General features: G+C 42.1%; 1 protein-coding gene across 1 annotated transcript in view; it reads right to left on the reverse strand.

The window, feature by feature from the left end:
- The window catches only part of LOC111952413 (nuclear receptor ROR-alpha A-like), a 271,983-nt gene that overhangs the window by 100,815 nt on the left and 153,941 nt on the right, over nt 1–17,227 (reverse strand).

Below are 17,227 nucleotides of genomic sequence, written 5' to 3' on the forward strand. Positions count from 1 at the left end.
GACTGAAAAACCCATAGGAACAACCCTGGCAAGGTGGCTCCAAACCCACAGACAACAGCATCCAGATAGCGAAAATTCATACAAAAACAAACCAAGTCCGGAATACAAATCTGCACAAACATGGTAATGCCCCCACGTGTGACCTCACAAGGCCTATAGTCTGTACATGAGTAATTATTTTCCCCAGAGCGGGAAACGGCAGCGCTGTAATCTCACTGTGAGTCAGACCTGTGTTCTGAGGGTGAGGCGGAGCAGGAGAAGGAGCGGGACTGGCAGTCCTCAGCTTTCCCCCCTTCGGGTGTCAACTCATCTGATGAGCCTCCCTGGTCTAATGCCCTGGGAGCCCGACGCGGGCCATCGCACAGCCAACCATGGGCTCCAGTGGGTCCGGATGCTCATGCTTTGCAGGGTGAGAGCACACTAATAGATCCCACATGTCATGCGGAAGCAATGGCACATTTTTCTACAGCTTGCAGCTGAAACTCAGGGGATGACGGGCTGACATGATTCAGTAATTCTCGTTGGGGGAAAAAAGAGCGACTGGCCGGAGATAACAATGTTTCAGACATGTTTGAGGGGAAAGACCAACGAGGGGGGAAACAAATAAGCCTGTCAGCTTTCTGTACACAGAAACACATCTGATATCAGGTCCAAGGAGCAGAGAGAGGGGAAACTGTAGTGGGGTGAGATGATGACCTTGTTGGACTGTGATAGAGACAGTGTCACACGCTTTGAACCTAAAACGGTTCTACGGCTGTCCACATAGGAGAACCATTTGAAGAACCCTTTTGGGTTCCAGGTAAAAATCATTTCCATAGAGGGTTCTACATGGAACCCAAAAGAGTTCTACCTGAAACCAAAAAGAGTTCTACCTGGAACCAAAAAGGGTTATCCTATGGGGACAGCCGCAGAACCCTTTTGGAACCCTTTTTTTCTAAGAGTGCAGGACTAACTAGCGTGGGATCATTGCGTGTGGTCAGTCACGATTCATGGTATTATCTAGAGAAATAATGTTTTACCATTTCAAAAAGCAAAGTACAGGAGACTCCATTTGGGTCCCTCCACCCTCAAGGCTGAAAGTGATTAAAACTGGACCTGACGTTGTGAATGTTTATTTATTTTATTTCACCTTTATTTAACCAGGTAGGCTAGTTGAGAACAAGTTCTCATTTGCAACTGCGACCTGGCCAAGATAAAGCATAGCAATTCGACACATACAACAACACAGAGTTACACATGGAATAAACAAAACATACAGTCAACAATACAGTAGAAAAATAAGTCTATATACAATGTGAGCAAATGAGGTGAGATAAGGGTGGTAAAGGCAAAAAAAGGCCATGGTGGCGAAGTAAATACAATATAGCAAGTAAAACACTGGAATGGTAGATTTGCAGTGGAAGAATGTGCAAAGTAGAAATAGAAATAATGGGGTGCAAAGGAGCAAAATAAATAAAATAAATACAGTATGGGAAGAGGTAGTTGTTTGGGCTAAATTATAGATGGGCTATGTACAGGTGCAGTAATCTGTGAGCTGCTCTGACAGCTGGTGCTTAAAGCTAGTGAGGGAGATAAGTGTTTCCAGTTTCAGAGATTTTTGTAGTTCGTTCCAGTCATTGGCAGCAGAGAACTGGAAGGAAAGACGACCAAAGGAGGAATTGGCTTTGGGGGTGACCAGTGAGATATACCTGCTGGAGCGCGTGCTACGAGTGGGTGCTGCTATGGTGACCAGTGAGCTGAGATAAGGCGGGGCTTTACCTAGCAGAGACTTGTAGATAACCTGTAGCCAGTGGGTTTTGCGACGAGTATGAAGCGTGGGCCAAACAACGAGAGCGTACAGGTCGCAATGGTGGGTAGTGTGTGACCAGGACAAATCTGTCTGTTAGGCTGTCCGCTTATCACGATACTTAGGTGCTGATAAGATATATATTGCAAATCTCATGATTCTCAAGATTCTACTGTATATGTATTGTGATTTTATTGCGATTCAATTTTCCAAGCATATTGCTCACCGTATGTTTGCTGCAGAGGGACAAGAGAGAGCTGTGATGATCTCATGATCAGTCATGGAAATAAAAGTGCTGAGAACAAATTGTCTCCCTATTTAAAAGGAAGATGAAGAACAAGCTATGAAGGAACAATACTTGAGTTTTGGTGCAGGTACAGCCAACTGCGCAAAAATAATATTGCAATATATCGTCAAAAATAATATCCCGATATGTAACTATATCAATTTTTTCCCCACATCACTTCTTATCAGATGGGAAAATGTCTGTGTCCTGTTGTTTCATAAACATTTAGGAATGTGGTAATGTGGTAATTAGTATCTGGGTGTGATGTACTTTCTTTTGTTTTCGCAAAAAAACTGCAAATTAATGTTAATTTAGGTTGTGGGGTGAGTTTCTTTTTTTTCATGTAATAAAATGTCTGAGTGTCCTTTGGTTCATCAATATCTTGTCTGCAAACTCCAGTGTAAAAACACTTTCTCTCTAAGAGATGATTCTGAACTGAAGACACGTGTAACCACTTATTTGTGATAGAAATTGACTCCGTCTTATTTTGTAATGTATTCCATGAACACTCCTATTTTGGAAGTGTTAATTCATTCGTGACTAAAAAATCTATTAATTGATTCGAGTAAATGCATTCCTTATTTATAAAGTAACTATTTGTTTGACTACATGTTCATAATGTTATATTTGTAAATCCTAAATTGTACAGTTATTTACACTACACATAGCAAGCATATGCTTGTGTTTTAACTTCACATCTCTGAGCTAAACTTGACTGAATTAATTAATACTGGAACTTGGATTGCTCAGATTAGCTTTTAGTATCCAGACATCAATAATTGCCTTACTGTCATCTTAAGTGTAATTATAAATAATAGGAATGGTGAGGCAATACTATATCTTGCTAGACCCACAAGAGACACTTCAGGCCTATTGCATTTATTCACATGGAGTCAGATTGATAAATGTAGTTTATTATTCGACATCATTTTAACTCAACTACAAAACAGCCACCTAGGGGCCAGGGCTCTGTGATCAGGCTCACGGCCAAACACTGTCTGTCCAACTGTGACATTACGCAAGGATAAAAAAACGGTAATCCTTCTTTAATATCTCAATCAAATAACAGGGTATTCAGTGTGGCAGTCAGTGTTAGCCTCATAGGCCATAGGGGAGTGGTGGAGTCAACGCGCTGTGTTAATGGATGTGTTGGGCAGAAAAAACTAAGAGGACTTAGAACTCTAAGACCATGTAAGGAACCTCTCTGGTTTCATGTTGTGGAAATAGAGTATCAGGAGTGCATATCAAAATGGGAGCTATTTATTGGCTTCTCTTCAGATCTTATAAACTGTATTATAGACACATAAAACAGACATTCTGACATTGGCGCAATCAGGCTCTGGTTATTGTTAGATATATGATTCTAAGGCATGAGTTGTACTCCAGACATTTTACTGAAGACGCACAACACAATTGGTAGAAAAAGCAGGGCTAATTCCTATTCTGCCCAATATGTCACACTATTAAATCAGCTTGCTGTTCCACAGAACTTGGAAATATAGTACCAGTCAAAAGTTTGGACACACCTACTCATTCCATGGTTTTTCTTTATTTTTACTTTTTCAACAGCAACAAAAAAAGTGTTAAACAAACCAAAATGTATTTTATATTTGAGATTCTTCAAAGTAGCCTTGATKACAACTTTGCAAACTCTTGGCATTATCTCAAACAGCTTCATGAGGTAGGCACCTGGAATGCATTTCAATTAACAGGTGTGCATTCTTAAAAGTTAATTTGTGGAATTTCTTTCCTTCTTAATGCATTTGAGACAATCAGTTATGTTGTGACAAGGTAGGGGTGGTATACAGAAGATAGTCCTATTTGGTAAAAGACCAAGTCCATATTATGGCAAGAACAGCTCAAATAAGCAAAGAGGAACTACCGTCCATTGTTACTTTATGACATGAATGTCAGTCAACCCGGAACATTTCAAGTTTCTTCAAGTGCAGTCGTAAAAACCATCCAGCGCTATGATGAAACTGGCACTCATGAGGACCGCCACAAGAAAGGAAGACCCAGAGTTACCTCTGCTGCAGAGGATAAATTCACTAGAGTTAACTGCAACTCAGATTTCTGCACAAATAAATGCTTCACAGAGTTCAAGTTACAGACACATGTTCTGAGGAGACTGCGTGAATCAGGCCTTCATGGTCGAATTTCTGCAAAGACACCACTACTAAAGGACACCAATAAGAAAAAGAGACTTGATTGGGCAAAAAGAAACACAAGCAATGGACATTAGACGGGTGGAAATCTGTCCTTTGGTCCGATGAGTCCAAATTTGAGATTTTTGGTTCCAAACGCTGTGTCTTTATGAGACGCAGAGTAGATGAATGGATGATCTCAGCAAGTGTGGTTCCCACCGTGAAGCATGGAGGAGTAGGTGTGATGGTGTGGGGGTGCTTTCCTGGTGACAATGTCTGTGATTTATTTAGAATTCAAGGACACTTAACCAGCATGGCTACCACAGCATTCTGCAGCCATTCGCCATTCCATCTGGTTTGCGTTTAGTGGGACTATTATTTGTTTTTCAACAGGACAATGATCCAACACACCTCCAGGCTATGTAAGGGTTATTTGACCAAGAAGGAGAGTGATGGAGTGCTGCATCAGATGACCTGGCCTCCACAATCACCCGACCTCAAATCAATTGAGATGGTCTGGGATGAGTTGAACCGCAGAGTGAAGGAAAAGCAGCCGACAATTGCTCAGCATATGTGTGAACTCCTTCAAGACTGTTGGAAAAGCATTCCTTGTGGAGCTGGTTGAGAGAATGCCAAGAGTGTGCAAAGCTGCCATCAAGACAAAGGGTGGCTACTTTGAAGAATCTAAAATCTAAAATATATTTTGGTTACCACATGATTCCATATCTGTTATTTCATAGTGTCCTCACTATTATCATACAATATAGAAAATAGTAAAATAAAGAAAAACCCTTGAATGAGTAGGTATGTCCAAACTTTTGACTGGTGCTGTATATCTCAACATGTTGTTTCCTGCAGAAAAGGCAATGGATGAGAAAAAAAACTAAAGAATGAACATGGTGTACCCACTGATAAGGGAATATAATAGTGATGCTCCAGAGCAGTGTTTATAATAGCGAACGGTGAGAGCAACATGACATCTGTGTGTACCCAACAGTTTACCACATAGCCACAAGGATTGAAAAGCTACACACTCTGATGCGCTAAACAAGACCAAATTAAGAAGGTCCATATTTTGTGCTCTTTCTGTTCCTAATTTTCTTATTATGTCTCCCTGTATCCCCCTGCACTGCACTGTGTATTAGCCCTGTGCATCTGAATCCTGTTGGCCCAGTCCTATCAGCTATTTGTCTCCCATCCTCCTCACGTCACGAACAGCCATTCTGTCAATGTCACTTAGAGATAAGAAAACTAATCGTTACACCAAAAATGTACTTAGACATAAAAGAGGAAATCATTACTGTCAACAGAGTTAAAGGCTCCATGGCAGGGGAGGGGAGGAGAGGAAGGGGTGGACAGTTAGCCCACTTCCTCCTCTATGTGTTATTCAGAGACCTCTGATTGGAGGTGGCACAGGGTAGGGGCCGGGGAGCCAATATGTGAGTCAGGCTGTGGGAAGGGGAGGGGGAGGGTGGGCTAGGCTCTGGTGTTTTGGGCAGAAACAACCTCTGTGTCAATAAGGTATGTCTACTCCACTGGATGGCAGGTTCAGAGGTCACTTTGTCGGTGATTCTCTCCCTGACAGACAGGCGATCTAACATAAACAAGCTTGCCGTTACTAGACCATAGTAGAGTGTATACAAATCTATGACCATTAATTTGTCCCTTTAGCCAAACATTTTGATTGTGTGATACATTAAACTTCCCTCATTTGACTACTGAGCTAATGAATATTTCTAGTAGAAATTACCATTTGTCACAATGGAAGGAGGGGATGGCTGTCACCTTGAAATCTTTGATCATTCTGATTCTACCTCACAGTGGTAAACATTCACAGCACACGTTCTCTCCAGTCTCTTCTCATGAGAATTGCCACCTTGTCAGATCAGAAAGGAGTAGGTGTGCAGACGGCTGGAGGTTAACCTCCACTACATCTATCTGCAGGGGGCACACATCCTGTAAACATGCCACTGAGACATAAGGGGAGCGGGCCGGGGAGCGGGCTGGGGCCAGGCCAGGCAGTCGAGTGGTGCTTCTTCGGTGAAGACTGCAGCTCAAAGTGACAGCGCTGTAATGAAGTCTGAGGCGTGCGGCAGGCCGTACGTCATAATTCCAAGTTCCTTAAAGCCTGACAGGGAATGATTATCATGGATGGTTATTGTCACCCTCCCTCCCTGGGAGACACCGGTGCATTCAGGGGTTGTTGCACCGTGACATTCAAAGTTACAGTCTCCTTCATATAATGGAGCTGTCCTCTCAGCACGCTAATGGGAGCGATCCATTTAACCTGTGCCAGAAACACACAGACGAGGAAGTTCCTAATGCGAAGCCCCTCCCGCGGGGACGTCACACTCTCCCCATGGCTGCTCCCTGCCTTCCTGCTGCTTGATTCATTGACTGGCGCTCCTCACTTATCCTCATTCACTGCTCAGTCTGGGGAGACAGGGAGGCCCACTTCCTCCAGTCCGCTTCCCGCTCCGCTCTGCTTGGCACTCCAACTTCTACGCCCAATGCGCACAAGGACACGGCCAGCACAGACCAGACCAGAGCAGCACAGCAGCCCCAGCTACAGGAGGCCTCACACACTGGTGCCTGGTAGGGATTAGTGGGGTTCTCCTGAAATCATGGGCTATTGAACCCAAGTACTCAGAGCCCATCAGTGTCCATTATTAGGGCCATATTTTCTCTGATACACATTGGAACTGTAGATACAATTCACTCCAGAGTAACTTAGATCCAAAGCATCATGCCATACAAAGAAAAGAGTACAATACACTATATTGAGTGCCATATGAAAGAAATKATATACTGTACTTTAGCTGGCTGTACTAGAGAGGAGAGAGGTAAAAGTTAGAAGAAAGGTTCCCAATACAATAAGTACTCACATACACAATACACTGTAAGATGAATTGGGGAGCTAGCTCAGCTTCATACACAGTCACTCCAATAAGTGTCCCTTCTGTAGTGACACACTTAGCCTTATTATACTAGTAAAAACTATAAATGCAAAAATATAATGATTAAAAAAGCATAATGGTTCTAATCAGCTGCCCCCTAATATACTAAAACACTTAATCCATGGAGAGGCCAACTCTCTGGGGAGGCGTAGGAGAGAAATGACTTCTCTGTCTCCAGGCACTGTTATTTCTGGTCATTTCTAATTGGTTTTAACTAAAAGCAACCACTCAGAGGGCTCCACAGGTTACTCCTATGCATCACTATGGAATGATCTACAAATAGAAGATTTACATCCAAATTAGTTTTAGAGGACACCACAATTGTCTTTCAAGAGAAGAGAGGAGAAAGAAGGAGAAAAAAACAATCATATATTTATCTCTATATATATATTTCTCTCTATATATATTTATATAAGCCTGGATATCTAAAATTATCAGAATGGCTCAATGATTACCAGATAGAGCCCTTGTTGACCACAAGGGCTATCTTGCAGACTCTTTCCTCCCTACAGTATGTTTGCCAAACTCCTGCACGCTTCTCCCCCTGTGCAGTTCTGCTTTATTGGGCCTGTGAGTCTCCAGGTGAGCCCTCAATGCGGTGTGTGTGGAGCTGTGTGGTGGCTCGTGAATTATACATGGTGGCAGAGGAATAGACGTGGCCCAGGAGGGCCGCGGGAACAGCAGGCATGGCTAGGAGGCAGATTGAATACTCTGACGGAATTTTAATTGTACCGCAGGGAGCCGAGCGATAAGCGCTATTGTTATTGGTGAGATACCACAGCCCAGGTTCACTCAGCTGAGTGCTTGAACAAATGGTGAGAGCCGCAAACATTCACATAACGGTGCTGCAATGTTCCCGGCCTTAACGAGGGATCGCATTGCCTTTTGTAAGAGGCCATCGTGTGGAGGAAGGCTCATAACAACAACGTAATATTCATATTTACAATGATACTAAATAAGCTGTGAATCTTTAACACCACAGCTTACTGCCAAGTGTTGTTTCCTAACAGTCTCAGAAGACTAATGAAGGTGAGCCGGTTTCAGAAAAGGTGTGGTCTGAAAAATTATAAATAATTAACAACTTCCTTTTCATTCAGAAAAAAAACTTTAATTCGGTAAAAAAGCCAAACGACAGTGTTTCTGCTGCTCCTGATCCTCCATGGCAGTCTACTCCTCTGCAACCCTTTGAGAGCTGGTCCCTGGGGGCTGGTAGACACAGGAATCCCCTCTGTGCTGGTCAAAATGAGGCCAGGGGCACAGTACAGGCCTCTGTGTGTGTGTGTGGACTCTGAGCGGGCGATTCCTAGCTCTCAGTAATCTCCCTGTGATCCAGCCTGAACCACACATGAAACCCAATACCCTCTCAGCCTGAACCATAAATACAGCCCATCCAGACCACCCTGATGCTCTGTACTGTAGTGACCTGTACTATACTGTACACCACAGCATGCACTGACCACTACTGCTCACAGGCTCACACAAAACAACACACAGTTATATATATATATATATATATATATATATATATATATATATATATATATTACCAGTCAAAGGTTTGGATACACCTACTTATTCAAGGGTTTTTCTTTATGTTTTACTATTTTCTACATAGTAGGTGTGTTGGGTCATTATCCCGTTCAAAAACAAATGATAGTCCCACTAAGCGCAAACCAGATGGGATGGAGTATCGCTGCAGAATGCAGTTAAGTGTGCCTTGAATTCTAAATAAATCACTGACAGTGTCATCAGCAAAGCACCCCAACCCCATCACACCTCCTCCTCCATGCTTCACGGTGGGAACCACACATGCGGAGATCATCCGTACACCTACTCGTCTTCTCACAAAGACACGGCGGTTGGAACCAGAAATGTCAAATTTGTACTCAGACCAAAGGTCAGATTTTCACCCGTCTAATGTTCATTGCCCGTGTTTCTTRGACCAAGCAAGTCTCTTCTTCTTATTGGTGTCCTTTAGTAGTGGTTTCTTTGCAGTAATTCGACCATGAAGGCCTGATTCACACAGTCTCCTCTGAACAGTTGATGTTGAGATGTGTCTGTTACTTGAACTCTGTGCAGCATTTATTGGGCTGCAATTTCTGAGGCTGGTAACGCTAATGAACGTATCCTCTGTAGCAGAGGTAACTCTGGGTCTTCCTTTCCTGTGGCGGTCCTCATTAAGAGCCAGTTTCATCATAGCGCTTGATGGTTTTTGCGACTGCACTTGAAGAAACTTCAGTCAATCTGGAAAAATTTCAAGAACTTTGAAAGTTTCTTCAAGTGCAGTCACAAAAACCATCAAGCGCTATGATGAAACTGGCTCTCATGAGGACCGCCACAGGAAAGGAAGACCCAGAGTTACCTCTGCTAAAGAGGATAAATTCATTAGAGTTACCAGCCTCAGAAATGATAAATTAAGTGCACCTCAGAATGCAGACAAATAAATGCTTCACAGAGTTCAAGTAACAGACACATCTCAACATCAACTGTTGTGAGACGCAGAGTAGGTGATGATTTCACATGTGGGGTTGGAGGAGGAGGAGTTGTGATGGGGTGGGGTGCTTTGCTGGTGACACTGTCAATGATTTATTTAGAATTCAAGGCACACTTAACCAGCATGGCTACCACAACATTCTGCAGTGTTACGCCATCCATCTGGTTTGCGCGTAGTGGGACTATCATTTGTTTTCAACAAGACAATAACTGGCAGGTAACCTAGTGGTTAGAGCATTGGGCCAGTAACCGAAAGGTTCTGGATTGAATCCCTGAGCTGACAAGGTAAAAATCTGTCGTTCTGCCCCTGAACAAGGCAGTTAAACCACTGTTCCCTGGTAGGCTGTCACTGTAAATAACAATTTGTTCTTAACTGACTTGCCTAGTTAAATTGAGGTAAACAAAATGACCCAACACACCTCCAGGCTGTGTAAGGGCTATTTGAGCAAGAAGGAGAGTGATGGAGTGCTGCATCAGACGACCTGGCCTCCAATCACCCGACCTCAACCCATTTGAGATGGTTTGGGATGAGTTGGACCGCAGAGTGAAGTAAAAGCAGCCAAAAGTGCTCAGCATATGTGGGAACTCCTTCAAGACTGTTGGAAAAGCATTCCAGGTGAAGCTGGTTGAGARAAGGCCAAGAGTGTGCAAAGCTGTCATCTTCTACTTTGAAGAATCTAAAATATATTTTGATTTGTTTAAAACTTTTTGGGTTACTATACATATGTGTTATTTCTAGAGGTCGACCGATTAATCTGAATGGCCGATTAATTAGCTGCCGATTTCAAGTTTTCATAACAATCGGAAATTGGTAATTTTGGACACCGATTTTGCCGATAAAAAAAAAWRAAATTACACTTTTATTTAACTAAGAACACATTCTTATTTTCAATGATGGCCTAGGAACGGTGGGTTAACTGCCTTGTTCAGTGGCAGAACGACAGATTTTTACCTTATCAGCTCAGGGATTCAATCTTTCAACCTTACGGTTAACTAGTGCAACACTCTAACCACCTGCCTCACGAGGAGTCCGCCTGTTACGCGAATGCAGTAAGAAGCCAAGGTAAGTTGCTAGCTAGCATTAAACTTATCTTATAAAAAACAATCAATCAATCATAATCACTAGTTATAACTACACATGGTTGATGATATTACTAGTTTATCTAGCGTGTCCTGCGTTGCATATAATCGATGCAGTGCGCATTCGCGAAAAAGGACTGTTGTTGCTCCAACATGTACCTAACCATAAACATCAATGCCTTTCTTAAAATCAATACACAGAAGTATATATTTTTAAACCTGCATATTTAGCTAAAAGAAATCCAGGTTAGCAGGCAATATTAACCAGGTGAAATTGTGTCACTTCTCTTGCGTTCATTGCACGCAGAGTCAGGGTATATGCAACAGTTTGGGCCGCCTGGCTCGTTGCGAACTATTTTGCCAGAATTTTATGTAATTATGACATAACATTGAAGGTTGGGCAATGTAACAGGAATATTTAGACTTATGGATGCCACCCGTTAGATAAAATATGGAACGGTTCCGTATTTCACTGAAAGAATAAACGTTTTGTTTTTGAGATGATAGTTTCCAGATTCGACCATATTAATGACCTAAGGCTCGTATTTCTGTGTGTTATTATATTATAATTAAGTCTATGATTTGATAGAGTAGTCTGACTGAGCGATGGTAGGCACCAGCATGCTCGTAAGCATTCATTCAAACAGCACTTTCGTGCGTTTTGCCAGCAGCTCTTTTTGCCAGCAGCTGTTTATGACTTCAAGCCTATCAACTCCCGAGATTAGGCTGGTGTAACCGATGTGAAATGGCTAGCTAGTTAGTGGGGAGGGTGCTAATAGCGTTTCAAACGTCACTCGCTCTGAGACTTGGAGTAGTTGTTCCCCTTGCTCTGCATGGGTAACGCTGCTTCGAGGGTGGCTGTTGTCGATGTGTTCCTGGTTCGAGCCCAGGTAGCGGCGAGGAGAGGGATGGAAGCTATACTGTTACACTGGCAATGCTAAAGTGCCTATAAGAACATCCATTAGTCAAAGGTATATGAAATACAAATCGTATAGAGAGAAATAGTCCTATAATTCCTATAATAACTACAACCTAAAACTCTTTACCTGGGAATATTGAAGACTCGTGTTAAAAGGAACCACCAGCTTTCATATGTTCTCATGTTCTGAGCAAGGAACTTAAACGTTAGCTTTCTTACATGGCACATATTGCACTTTTACTTTCTTCTCCAACACTTTGTTTTTGCATTATCTAAACTAAATTGAACATGTTTAATTTTTTATTTGAGGCTAAATTAATTTTATTGATGTATTATATTAAGTGAAAATAAGTGTTCATTCAGTATTGTTGTAATTGTCATTATTACAAATACATTTAAAAAATCGTCCGATTAATCGGTATCTGCCTTTTTTGGTCCTCCAATAATCGGTAGCGATATCGGCGTTGAAAAATCATAATCAGTCGACCTCTAGTTATTTCATAGTTTTGATGTCTTCACTATTATTATACAATGTAGAAAATAGTAAAAATTAAGAAAAACTTCCAACTTTTGACTGGTACTGAATATATTTAAATATATTCATGTTATATATATATATATATATATATATATATATATATTATATATATATATATATATTTTTTTATTATTATTATTTTATGGATTCTGGAGTACGTACATAGTTTTATGGATTCTGGAGTATGTACATAGTTCATCAAAATTTGAAATGTTCTTCCTCTCAATGTTTCTAATAATTTCCATGTCAAACAGACATTACAGTAATACATATATGTTTTTATCTATCTAATGATGTGGCTTATCTCAAATGTTTACCAACAGTCAGTCAGAACAGCCAGAGCAGAACTGAACATTACAGAGGAAGCTGAATTTCATTACTCAGTCTGAGGGTTGGAGGCAATGACCTCTGACCTGTGTTCAGAAAATGAATTCCTGCTTGAATGTACTTCCTTTCTGAGAAACACGCACAGTACAGTCATTTCTTCAGCCTTTTCACATGAAAACCTAGCATAGGAAGACCTTGAGGTTGTCGGGAGGATGGAAGTGAATGGTGGCCAGAAAAGTGAAGAGAGCAAAGGGCAAACACTACTTGCTACAGCCAATCTCCTCCCGCTCTCACCTCAAAGAAGTCAACATTCTAACAAATTCATGTCTGCATCACCTCAGGAAGGTTACAGAAGGAAAAATTCCCAGGTTCAAGCTGAGAGCCAGACAACCCAACTGTTCCCTGAGGATAAGACCTTATGAATTCTAATTCAGAATGAACTGAGTCCTATACAGGTAGCAATGTAAAGCTGAATGCAATTATACACATATACGTATATTCATAATACTAGAGTTAATTATATCTCTCAATTATAATGTAAAACTGGCAATATTAGATCATTTTTTGCAATGTGCTCTCTTGGGCTAACCAATTCAGTACGCCTAGAAAAATAACTAACTAAAGGTGATGAAGCTTTCAGATCAACCTTTTCAAAGCTCTGCTATGTTCTTCTCTGTGTGGTCTGCTGTTGTTGTGCATGTGCAGCACTAAGGATGTCTCACCACATAGACATCTCTACAGGAAACCACAACAGCATTGTTCATTCTACTAGGGTCCCGTGTGGCTCAGTTGGTAGAACATAGCACTTGCAAAGCCAGAGTTGCGGGTTTGATTCCCACGGGTGACCAGTACAAATGAAAATGTATGCACTCACTACAATATAGTAGCGCTTGCCTAGTTAAATAAAAGGTTAATACTGTAAGTCACTCTGGACAAGAGCATCTGCTAAATGACAAAAATGTAGACTGCCTTTACTGGAGTCTATATAGTTGTAGGATCTTAATTTAAGCCAGTTTGCTCCTGGCAGGGGTTTTAAAAATAATATATAGCAGGAAAAAAATCCTGCAGCAACAGGAGATGTGGATTATAATTAATATACATTTTTGTAGGGGTTGATAAATCTTTCGTAAGTGAAAATCAAGTCTGAAATGTCAAATTGGAAATTACAAACTTCAGAACCCTTTTTGAATCTCAAATACAATACAGTTTTAAATGGTTAAGTTATCCTACAGCCGGGTGATCAAATTAAGATCCTACATCTGTAACACTATTGTCAATAACATGCTGGTAGTGTGGTGCTCATCAGACTGACCTGACCTAGTCTGTGGACTTCTCAGCTGTCACGTTTAACCTTTTACTGCAGTGGGCTAAATCAGGGTCTTGGTAGTCTTAAACAAATCTACTTCCAAACAAAAGTATACACCTCACACACATGGTGATGGGCTTAAAAAAAGAAGACCATGTCAGATATAAAGTTGAAATGTACTAAATTTTGAGTTTGCATCTCTATATTACACTTTATTTACCTCACAGAAGACTGAAATATGACAAAATGGTTTTACATAGAATCACTGGATTTTCGGCAGCTTTTTTAAAAATAATATTGATTCACTATGAAATGTTGACAAATATTAATAGCATTCCACCGATGAAGCCGCTAGAGGGGGATTTGGTCATTTGACTGCAGGAAAGGGCTTCAGTACCATGTTTCATCTTCATACACCTCATGACCAAAAGTATGTGGACACCTGTTCGTCAAACATCTCATTCCAAAATCATGGGTATTAATATGGAGTTGGTCCCCCCTTTGCTGCAATAACAGCCTCCACTCTTCCGGGAAGGCTTTCCACTAGATGTTGGAACWTTGCTGTGGGGACTTGTTTCCATTCAGCCACAAGAGCGTTATTGACGTCGGGCACTGATGTTGGGTGATTAGGCCTGCCTCGGCGTTCCAAATCCTCCCAAAGGTGTTCGATGGGGTTGAGGTCAGGGCTCTGTGCAGGCCAGTCAAGTTCTTCACCACCGATCTCGACAAACCATTTCTGTATGGACCTCACTTTGTGCACGGGGGAATTGTCATGCTGAAACAGGTAAGGGCCTTCCCCAAACTGTTGCCACAAAGTTGGAAGCACAGAATCGTCTAGAATGTCATTGTATGATGTAGCCTTAAGATTTCCCTTCACTGGAACTAAGGGGCCTAACCCACACCATAAAAAACAGCCCTAGACAATTATTCCTCCTCCACCAAACTTTACAGTTGGCACTATGCATTGGGGCAGGTAGAATTCTCCTGGCATCTGCCAAACCCAGATTCGTCCGTCGGATTGCCACATGGTGTAGCGTTATTCATCACTCCAGAGAACGCGTTTCCACTGCTCCAGAGTCCAATGGCGGGGCGCTTTACACCACTCCAGCCGAAGCTTGGCATTGTGCATGGTGATCTTAGGCTTGTGTGCGGCTGCTCGTCTATGGAAACCCATTTCATGAAGCTCCCAACGAACTGTCCTGACATTGCTTCCAGAGACAGTTTAGAACTCGGTAGTGAGTGTTGCAACCGAGGACAGATGATTTTTACGAGCTATGCGCTTCAGCACTCGGCGGTCAGGTTCTGTGAGGCATTCTTTGTGGCATTCCACTTTGCAGCTGAGCCGTTGTTGCTCCTAGACGTTTCCACTTCACAACAACAGCACTTACATTTGACCAGGGCAGCTCTAGCAGGGCAGAAGTTTGATGAACTGACTTGTTGGAAAAGTGACATCCTATGACGGTGCCACGTTGAAAGTAACTGAGCTCTTCAGTAAGGCCATTCTACTGCCAATGTTTGTCTATGGAGATTGCATGGCTGTGTGCTCAATGTTATACACCTGTCAGCAATGGGTGTGGCTGAAATAGCCAAATCCACAAATTTGAAGGGGTGTCCACATACTTTTGTATATATAATGTATCTAMCCCCGTAAACCTCTTTCCATCCAATCTTTACAAGACCAGATAGGCCTACTATATTGATAACACATTGTACACAACGGAACTGATGTCTGATAGTATGTTCTATGACAAGCAGTTAAAAGAGTGGTCCAGTGGGTACCTATGTCAAAATGATACATTAAGGAGGCAAAGAAAACCACTGAAGAATTTTAAAATCGACATACATTTCATACTATCACTCTCATCTTGGGTAGATCACGTGGAGCACTCTGATCCCTAAGTATAAATGCTGATCTAATATCTGTAGGCACTGTTGAGTCCATTGCAAACCTTCTTGTTACTTATGTGTCCTCCCAGGTCTTAGATGAGTGGACTGAARCGTGTGCTGATAAGGACTTGGCTGTAATTGTTCAGAAGGGAGAGAGCTGCAGCCCCGTTAGGACTGGTCATAGCGCTGGCCAATAATGCAAACTAGCCCTCTGAATCCTCCCATGTAATAACACATCCTGGGAGATGAATTACATGTCTGTCAATCCTCTAATTAAGATCCTGCTCTTACTGGACTCTCTGCTGCTTAAAACAGGGAGAGGCAGCAGCGTGAGGGATGTCAGAAGGTTAATGAGCAGCATTGGAGGGAAAGAGAAAAAGAGAGAGAGATAGAGAGAGAAAAATACAGCAGAAGGAAGCTCACTGCACTGGCTGCTACAGCAAATCACTTCCGTCATGGCTGGCACTTAGTGCGCCATCTATTTTTCATGTAAAGTATTTCGTCATTAAAACCTGTGCGTTCTGCAAGTCCCCCATGCGCCACCCAGATCAAAGGTAGTCATATTAGCAGGGAGTTCATCACAGGAGCCACTCTTCCATTTCCAGGCAACAGAGCTGTGCTTAAAGCACAAATATCCTGTAATTACACACATATGTGATAAGGGGACAGCTTGGGAGATGGACTATGATTAATAGAACACAGATCACAGTTCCCCCTCTGTTTTTCAAAGCTAAGACAACAGAGGACTTTACACATGAGTACTGTATAAACCATCCACAGGAGATAAAGAGCTGGATGGAAGACTGAATACATATTTTAACACTGCTACAGTAGCGGTGGCGCAGGTGGAGTGTTGCTTCAGTGTGCTGCCTCTTCTCCATGTAAATCTAACGAGAGGATGGGCCTGTAGAAAGTCACAAACAGCAGAGCTGAGACACAGTGCCTCCTTACTGTGAGGAGAAGGAGAGGGGAAGTGAGCCTCCTTACTGTGAGGAGAAGGAGAGGGGAAGTGAGCCTCCTTCCTGTGAGGAGAAGGAGAGGGGAAGTGAGCCTCCTTCCGATGGTGTAATCAACGGAATGGACTGTGTTTATTTATTTATTTGTCCCATTGACTCCTAAGTAACACAAGCCCACAGGGCTTTCCGTCTGAATGCCTGTGAGACAGTATTTCCACCACGGAGGATCAGCTGACACAGGAACACAATCCCCTCTCCTACAAAATTAAGCCTGCTCAGGTTTGTGTTAGTGTTATAATAATTACCATATTATTAACTAGTAATGATATCAGTATCACTATCATAATTTACATTCAACTACTTCGTCCTATCTATGGACATTTAGCACAGCGCACACCGCAAACAGGCCATTAACAACAAATTGTCAATTTTAAAAGAGACAGCCTCGTTGTTGTTTTACCGTGTCAGAAGTTGAGTAAGAGTCATAAGAGAATGATGCCATTATAAGGTTGTACATTTCCTTCATTCCTACTACAGTAGTTTGGTTG

This window comes from Salvelinus sp. IW2-2015, linkage group LG26, assembly GCF_002910315.2.
Source record: "Salvelinus sp. IW2-2015 linkage group LG26, ASM291031v2, whole genome shotgun sequence".
Lineage (NCBI taxonomy): Eukaryota > Metazoa > Chordata > Actinopteri > Salmoniformes > Salmonidae > Salvelinus > Salvelinus sp. IW2-2015.